The sequence below is a fragment of the Amblyomma americanum genome, chromosome 5, assembly GCF_052857255.1.
Source record: "Amblyomma americanum isolate KBUSLIRL-KWMA chromosome 5, ASM5285725v1, whole genome shotgun sequence".
Lineage (NCBI taxonomy): Eukaryota > Metazoa > Arthropoda > Arachnida > Ixodida > Ixodidae > Amblyomma > Amblyomma americanum.
In genome coordinates, this window is record NC_135501.1 from 80,330,588 (window position 1) to 80,338,852 (window position 8,265).

Consider the following 8,265-nt stretch of genomic DNA (forward strand, 5'->3'; position numbering starts at 1 on the left):
CAGACTTGAAGGTGAGCCATTAAAGAGGCCTACTGCGCATCTGAACAAAAAAGCAATTTGCTTTGTTTGAACGCGGCGCCTGCGTTTTTACACAGGAAAAACGCTAAGGCGCCCGTGTGCTGTGCGATGTCAGTGCACGTTAAGATACCCAAGGTGGTCGAAATTATTCTGGAGCCCTCCACTACGACCCCTACTTCTTCATTTCTTCTTTCACTCCCTCTCTTGTCCCTTCCCTTAAGGCACGCTTCAGGTGTCCAGATACTGCGCCATTTCCTGTCTCCCAAAACCAATTATTATTTTTATTAATTTAGGGGTCAAAGTGAAGCGTCAATTGACCTTCGGCTTTGCTTGCGGGAAGCGTAGGTTTTCGCTTTAAACCTATAAATATCGGAGAGGAGCAGGCACACTTCAAGAACGCGGATGACGGTGCGTTCGAGGGAGGCTGAAGCCCCGTGTAAAAAAGAAATGCCAGCTCGAAGCAACGAATTGAACGGGAGAGAGTATCTATCGCCGTAATGCAGCGAGTTCGTGCTGTCGAATTCTCAGTTGCGTTCATAAAATTTAATGACAAATGATGTGCCAACCATCCTATTTGTACGCGACTGTTATAACGATCCGGTGAAATCAACACTTGCGGGAACTATCAAAGCAATTAAAGGAGCTGAATATAGAACGGCGACACCACCGCAGGGGGGCGCCTGCAGCTTGCAGGCGTCGCGACGGTGAGCGGCGACACCGCGGGTTCCCGAGCATCCGCAGGGACATCCCCGCAAGGGGATGATGGTGAACTGTGCATCACCACGGACCCGAGCACCCGCGCCTCGCCGTGCGTGGCATCGCCGTGTCCGGAGAAAAGGGGATCCTGGTGGTTGAGCCGATGCCGAGCGTTTGGACCCTTAAGGCCCCTTGGCAAAGGCAACACACCCCTTTGGCCCCAGCTTCCTGCAGACGGCACCTCCGGCCTGACCCGACCGGGGGGAATCGGCAGTCGCCTTTTCCTATCCTCCTCTTCATCTTTAACTTTCGTATCTCTGTCTCACAACTCTCCTATATCCTACTAACTTCTTAGTTTTTCCTTTTTTCCTGGCGGCGAGGGTTAACCTTGTGTGACCAACTACCCTGAGTTGCGTCATATTTGGTTATAGTTGAGGTGTACAGCTGGCGTGGGCAGGACTTGCTATCAAGTTCCTGTCCCGTCCCCTTGTTGGACTCCGTGGTGGGTGGCTGGCACCATGACCGAAAAACAAAATTTTTTTATGGCTCCCCAACTTTCAAAACCCGATCGCTCTCTCAAAAGAGGGCGGAACGAGGCAGACAACTTCTTTCAAAAAAGAAAAGTAACTTTCCCCAAATATCATGTGATTCACAGTGAACAACAAGACAAACAGGCAAGAATAATATCCCCCTTCCTTGTGTCAAAGTGCTTGACTGAAACCCTAGGCATTGGCTATAAGCTGTCAAAAATGGCCAGCGGCGACTTATTGCTCGAACTGTGTGACAATGTCCAACATTCTAAGCTCTCCAACCTAACGTCCATAGGGGAAATCCCGGTCTCCGTGACTCCTCATCGCTCACTAAACACTGTCCGAGGCGTAATATCGGAAAATGATTTTCTTCACATAACTGAAAAAGAAATGCTCGAAGGGCTCATCGACCAAGACGTCATAGATGTCCACCGAATCAAAATCCGGAAGGACAACAAGGAAATAGACACAAAACACATGATCCTGACGTTCAACACCAGCACCCTGCCCGACACAATCGACGTGGGATATTTGAAAATCAATGTACGACCATACATACCAAATCCTCGCAGGTGTTTCAACTGCCAAAGGTTCGGCCACGGCTCACAGAGCTGCCGCGGTCGTAAAACTTGCGCAAAATGTGCCTCTAACGATCACCAGTCTGATGTATGTGACGCAGCCCTGTGCTGTGCAAACTGTGAAGGAGAACATGCTGCATACTCCAGGGCGTGTCCGTCCTGGAAGAAAGAAAAAGAAATTATCACCATAAAGACCAAAGAAAACATTTCTTTTAAAGAAGCGAGAAGGCGTTTTGCGCTTACAAACACATTCTCTTTCACAGCAAAACAAAACTTCGCTGATGTGGTGCGCAGGGGCGTAGCACCGCACAGCACTCCGGCACCTGCCAAGGCCGCTCCCACCGAGCCTATGGCAGGACCATCCACGCCCCAGGCAGGGTCAGCGAAAGCTGCCCTGTCACTGCCAAAGCAGGGACCGCCGGTCCATGGGTCGGCATCCCGCAGGACCTCCCCCCGTCGGGAGAGGCCTGAAACTAACACAACCGCGGCTGCGCGGTCCTACAGCACCTCTGTTGAGGTGATGGATACAACTTCCACTCCGCCTCCATTACAGCGGCGGAACAGCTCTGTTGAGCGAAAAAAAGACAGGCCCCTCATAACGGGCCCACCACATAAGTAAAACTCCTTTCATTTTCTTTTAAAAACACAAGCATGGCTTTTTTAATTCAATGGAATTGCAGAGGACTTATGCGGAATTATAGTGACATAACACATATTTTAGGGTCAATGTTACCCATAGTTTTATGTCTTCAGGAGACCAATCTTGGTCCACAACATGTGCATATCCTGAAACATTATCAAACTTTTAGACGCGATCGCGAGCAGGCAAATCGACTCTCAGGAGGCGTCGCAATTGTCGTCCAAAGCGGCGTCCCTGCTCGAGAAATAAAGCTCAATACAAAACTAGAGGCGGTTGCAGTCAGCATCGTCAGCTATAAAACACTAACAATCTGTTCCGTATACATTCCTCCACATTTTACATTAACAGTCCATGATCTAGAAGAATTGATAGTTGAACTTCCAGAGCCATATCTGGTAGTTGGGGATTTTAACGCTCACTCCCCTTTTTGGGGAAGCGAGCGCTGCGACTCTGGGGGGCAAACAATCGAAGATTTTATCCTCTCAAATAACATCTGTCTTTTAAATACAGGAAAAGCAACTTATTGTTGCCCAAGCTCAGCAAAAATGAGCTTTCTCGGTTTAGCTTTCGCATCACCATCGTTTTTTACCGATTTTAAATGGGATGTTTTAAATGACCCTCTGGGAAGTGATCACCTACCTATTATCATCAGCCTCTCATTGTCTACTGCAGTCATTCCCACAAGACCACGGCGCTGGAAACTTCACCTCGCCGACTGGTCACTTTTTACAGAAAGTGCCACTCTAGATAAAGAATTTTCTGAAGACCTCAGCATAGATGAAATTAATGACAGGTTTACTACATGCATAATATCTGCTGCAACACTCGCTATACCACAAACAACAGGACTCGTACAGAAGAAACACAAAGTATGGTGGACACAAGAATGTACATTTGCAAAAAAACAGCAAAATAAAGCATGGGGCACCCTGCGTCGGTACTCCACTGCAGAGAACTTACTCACTTTTAAGAGGGCCAAGGCGAGAGCGCGGTACGTGCGCTGAGAAAGCCTCCTGGCAGAAATATGTGTCCTCTATAAATAGTTCAATACCATCAAAGATAATATGGGACAAAGTCCGTAAATTCACTGGTGACCGTACTTCCTTCACACTTCCACTTTTGACAACACCCGGTACACAAACATCGTTGGAAGAACAGGCCAATTTATTGGGCGAGCACTTTGCTGAAGTCTCAAGGTCGTCCCACTACACAAACGCATTCCAGAAACACAAAACTATAGCTGAAAAACAAAAACTTCCATTCGGAACAGGCATGCAGGAAGACTACAACCAGCCCATTACGCTCCAGGAATTAAATAGTGTATTATCTTCCGGTAAAAAGACAGCACCAGGCCCAGACAATGTGCATTACAATATGCTTGCCCATCTCTCTGATACAGCCGTACAGGCACTGTTAAAATTCTTCAATAAAATATGGATGACTGGCAGAATACCTGAGGAGTGGAAGAAAGCAGTAATAGTACCTTTTCTGAAACCCGGAAAATCACCAACAAGTCCTGACAATTACAGACCAATAGCCCTCACCAGCTGCATTGCTAAATATTTTGAAAGTGTAATAAACATTAGACTCACCTTTGTACTCGAATCTCGGCAGCTATTAGATGTTCATCAATGTGGATTCAGAAAAGCAAGCTCAACCACCGATCACCTTGTCCGCCTAGAGAACATCATACGGCAGGCGTTCATCCACAAGCAGCAGTGTATCGGGGTCTTCTTCGACATGGAGAAGGCATACGATACCACGTGGAAGTTCGGCATCCTCCGCGACCTAGCAGAGCTGGGTATCCGAGGCAGGATGCTGAACTGCTTAAACGACTTCCTGGCTAACCGCACATTTAGGGTCCGCCTAGGAACAACTTTCTCCATGACTTTCATCCAAGAGAATGGCGTACCCCAAGGTTGCATTCTAAGCACGACACTCTTCGTAGTAAAAATGAATTCGTTAGCCAAAATAATACCCAAGTCCATAATGTATTCGGTTTATGTAGATGACCTACAGATAGCATGCTCCTCCTCCAGCATATCTTCCTGCGAGAGACAAATTCAAATCACACTAAATAAACTAGCTGCTTGGGCAGAGATAAATGGGTTCAAGTTCTCTCCTCAAAAAACAGTAGCTGTTCTGTTCTCATTGCGACGAGGCCTACAATTCAATCCCAACCTATACTTGAATCAAGCCACACTACCAATTAAACCAGAACATAAATTTTTAGGACTCACTTTTGACAAGAAACTCACATTTCTACCACACATTAACAACCTTAAAAAGAAAGCATCCCAAGCCCTCAATGTATTAAAGGTGCTCTCGCGAAAACGGTGGGGGTCCGATAGAACATGCCTATTACACATCTATTGCTCTCTGGTACGCTCCAAGCTGGACTATGGGTGCATAGTATACGGTTCAGCAAGAGCATCCTACTTGAAAAGACTGGACCCTGTTCATAATCTTGGTCTACGACTATCAACTGGAGCTTATAGAACATCCCCGGTAAACAGTCTTTATATTGAAGCTAATGAGCCTGCACTAGAGGATAGAAGAGTCACACTGACATGCGCATACGTCCTAAAAACCCGTACTCTTCCTAAACATCTCTGCCATCCCATTGTTACCAAGTGCCCATCCAAAAGATTATTTAACAAGAAACCACAATCCATCCGGCCGCTGATAATGCGCTTTGAAGATAAATGTGAAGAGTTAGGAGTACTGGATGCCCTGCCGAATATTGCACAAAAATATGAAAATTTACCACCATGGTACAACCTGCCTTCAGTGTGCGACTTCACACTGACACACTTACATAAAAAGGAAATGCCACATCAGCTCATACTACAAGAATTCTTTGAACTACAACAAAAATATGACACCTTCACTGAATTTTACACTGATGGGTCAAAAACAGAAAGTCATGTTGGATGCGCAGTAATTCAAGACAAAAATGAAAAAATGATACGACTGCCACAGTATGCATCGATTTTTACTGCCGAGAGTTATGCAGTCTTTGTAGCCGTAGATCAAATAGTAAAAGAAAACATTAAAAATAGCGTCATTTACACCGATTCACTGAGTATGCTCAAAGCGCCACTGAACCCATTATAGGAAACATCATACATAACATAATTAAAATAAAAAAACAAAATCATAACATTATATTCTGCTGGGTGCCCAGCCATGTTGGAATTGTAGGTAATGAGAGAGCAGATGCATGCGCAGCACAAGCTCGAATTGATCAAATAAAACAAGATAACATACCACACAGAGATTTTTTGAAATTAGTGCACAGTAAACTCAGAATTAAGTGGCAGGCTGCATGGGAAGAACAGGCAAACAACAAACTGCATTCTATAAAACCCGTTTTAGGAGAATGGAAATCATGTAGACATCAAGAACGTTTTACTGAAGTTATTTTATGTCGGCTACGCATTGGGCACACACACCTTACACACAACTTTTTACTGACAAAACAAGACAAACCTCTCTGCGAAATGTGCGGCGATGTACTCACTTTAAACCACATTTTAATTTCATGTAGAAAACTGGAACAACTAAGAAAAAAATATTTTACAACACTCTACAATGAATACATCCCATTGCACCCCGAGTTGCTTTTAGGTGATCAAGCACTGGTTGATCTTTCAAGTATTTTTAAGTTTCTTAATGAAGCCAATGTTTTAAACAAACTATAGGTATAAAAAGTGTAACATTTAACAAGAACCTAACCTTGTGTTTGGCGCATCATAGCCATAGTTGCTTTTGCGCCATTAAAATCAATATAACTAACTAACTATAGAACGGCGACATAACCTGTGCCTACCGCACACTGCGGATGGAGCCGAAATCTCTGCTCTTCGCTACACTAAGTCTTCGTAGCCAGAGCACAAGTCGGCAGCGATTCAACAAGAAAGGCGTGCTAAGCTAGCTGCAAAATACAATCGGCGGTTAATACATCTCAATTCATGACACAACACTAAAAGAGTGGCAGCTGCTTGTTAACCAGGAATTGTGTAGTCATCCTGAGGCTGTATATTAGCTCATTTAATAGAGGATACAAAAAGCGAAAACTGTCGGCGTTCAGTTTGTTCATAGGCTTTGGCGTTGACAACGTTCCAGACTCTAAAGATTTTGAAGAAAGGAGGAACGCATGACTGTCTTCCTGGATCAGTGGACGCCTCAATCATGCTTTGAGGTACGCAGTGGTAGTGAGAGAGAGCTATGGTGGTGGTAATAAAAATAGATAAATGGTTTTGGGGAAAAGCAAATGGCGCAATATCTTTGTCATATTTCATTGGACACCAGAACTGCGCCGAAAGGGAAAGGGTGTGAAGGAGGGAGTAAAAGAAGAAAGAAGTGCCGTAGTGGAGGGCTCCGGGAAAAATTCGGGCTCCGGGCTAATTTCGAACAACTGGGGATCTTTAATCCCCACCGCGGTGGATAAGTGGTTAATAATAATAATTGGTTTTTGGGGGAAAGGAAATGGCGCAGTATCTCTCTCATACACCGTTGGACACCTGAGCCGCGCCGTAAGGGAAGGGATAAAGGAGGGAATGACAGAAGAAAAGAAGAGGTGCCGTAGTGGAGGGCTCCGGAATAATTTCGACCACCTGGGGATCTTTAACGTGCACTGACATCGCACAGCACACGGGCGCCTTAACGTTTTTCCTCCATAAAAACAAAGCCGCCGCGGTCGGGTTCGAACCCGGGATCTCCGGATCAATAGTCGAGCGCCCTAACCACTGAGCCACCGCGGCGAGGCGTGGCTAAGTGTTTAAAGCGGTCGACTACTGATCGGGAGAGTATTTTCAAGGTGTTTTTACAGATTCGTCATTTCACTGCATTTAGCAACGGGGTACATTTTGTAACAGGTTCTAGGCGGCTGCGTTTTATGGAGGCAAAACGCTAAGGCGCCCGTGTGCTGTGCGATGTCAATTTACGTGTTAAAAATCCCCACGTGGTCGAAAGTATTCCAGAGCCCTCCACAACGGCACCTCTCTCATACTTTGTTTTTTGACTCCCTCCTTTATCCCTTCCTTTACAGCGTGGTACAGGTGTCCAACGATATATGAGACAAACTATATTAATAATTATAATTTATTTTGGGGGAACGGAAATGGCGCAGTGTCTATCTCAAATATAGGCGGACACCTGAACCACGCTGTAAGGGAAGGTATAATGGAAGGGAGTGAAAGAAAAAAGGAAGAGAGAGGTGCCGTAGTGGAGCACTCCGGGATAATTTTGACCACCTGGGGATCTTTAATACCCTCCGCGGTGGCTCGGTGGTTTGAGCGCTCTATACTACTAATCCGGAGTTCCCGGGTTCGAACCTGACCGCGGCGGCAGCGTTTTTATGGAGGAAAAACGCTAAGGCGCCCGTGTGCTGTGCGATGTCAGTTTAGGTTAAAGATCCCCACGTGGTCGAAATTATTCTGGAGCCCTCCACTACGCACTTCTTTCTTCCTTTCTTCTTTCACTCCTCCTATATTCCTTCCCTTACGGCGCGGTTCAGGTGTCTACCGATATATGACTTATAGTGCGCTATTTATTGTCTCCCAGAACCAAATATTAGTTTTATAAATTTAGGGGTCAAAGTGAAGCGTCATTTGAACTTCGGCTTTGCTTGCGAGAAGCCAAGATTTTCACTTTATACCGATAAATCTCGGAGAGGAGCAGGTACACTTCAAGAACGCGGAGGACGGTGCGTTCGAGGGAGGCTGAAGCCCCGTGTAAAAAAGAAATGCCAGCTCGAAGCAACGAATTGAACGGGAGAGAGTATCTATCGCCGAAATGC

General features: G+C 45.7%; 1 non-coding gene across 1 annotated transcript; it reads right to left on the reverse strand.

Annotated features, from left to right (window-relative positions):
* Positions 1 to 7,156: 7,156 nt before the first annotated feature.
* TRNAN-AUU (transfer RNA asparagine (anticodon AUU)) lies at positions 7,157 to 7,228 on the reverse strand. The gene has a single exon. It is a non-coding gene; the product is annotated as a tRNA-Asn (tRNA).
* Positions 7,229 to 8,265: the final 1,037 nt, after the last annotated feature.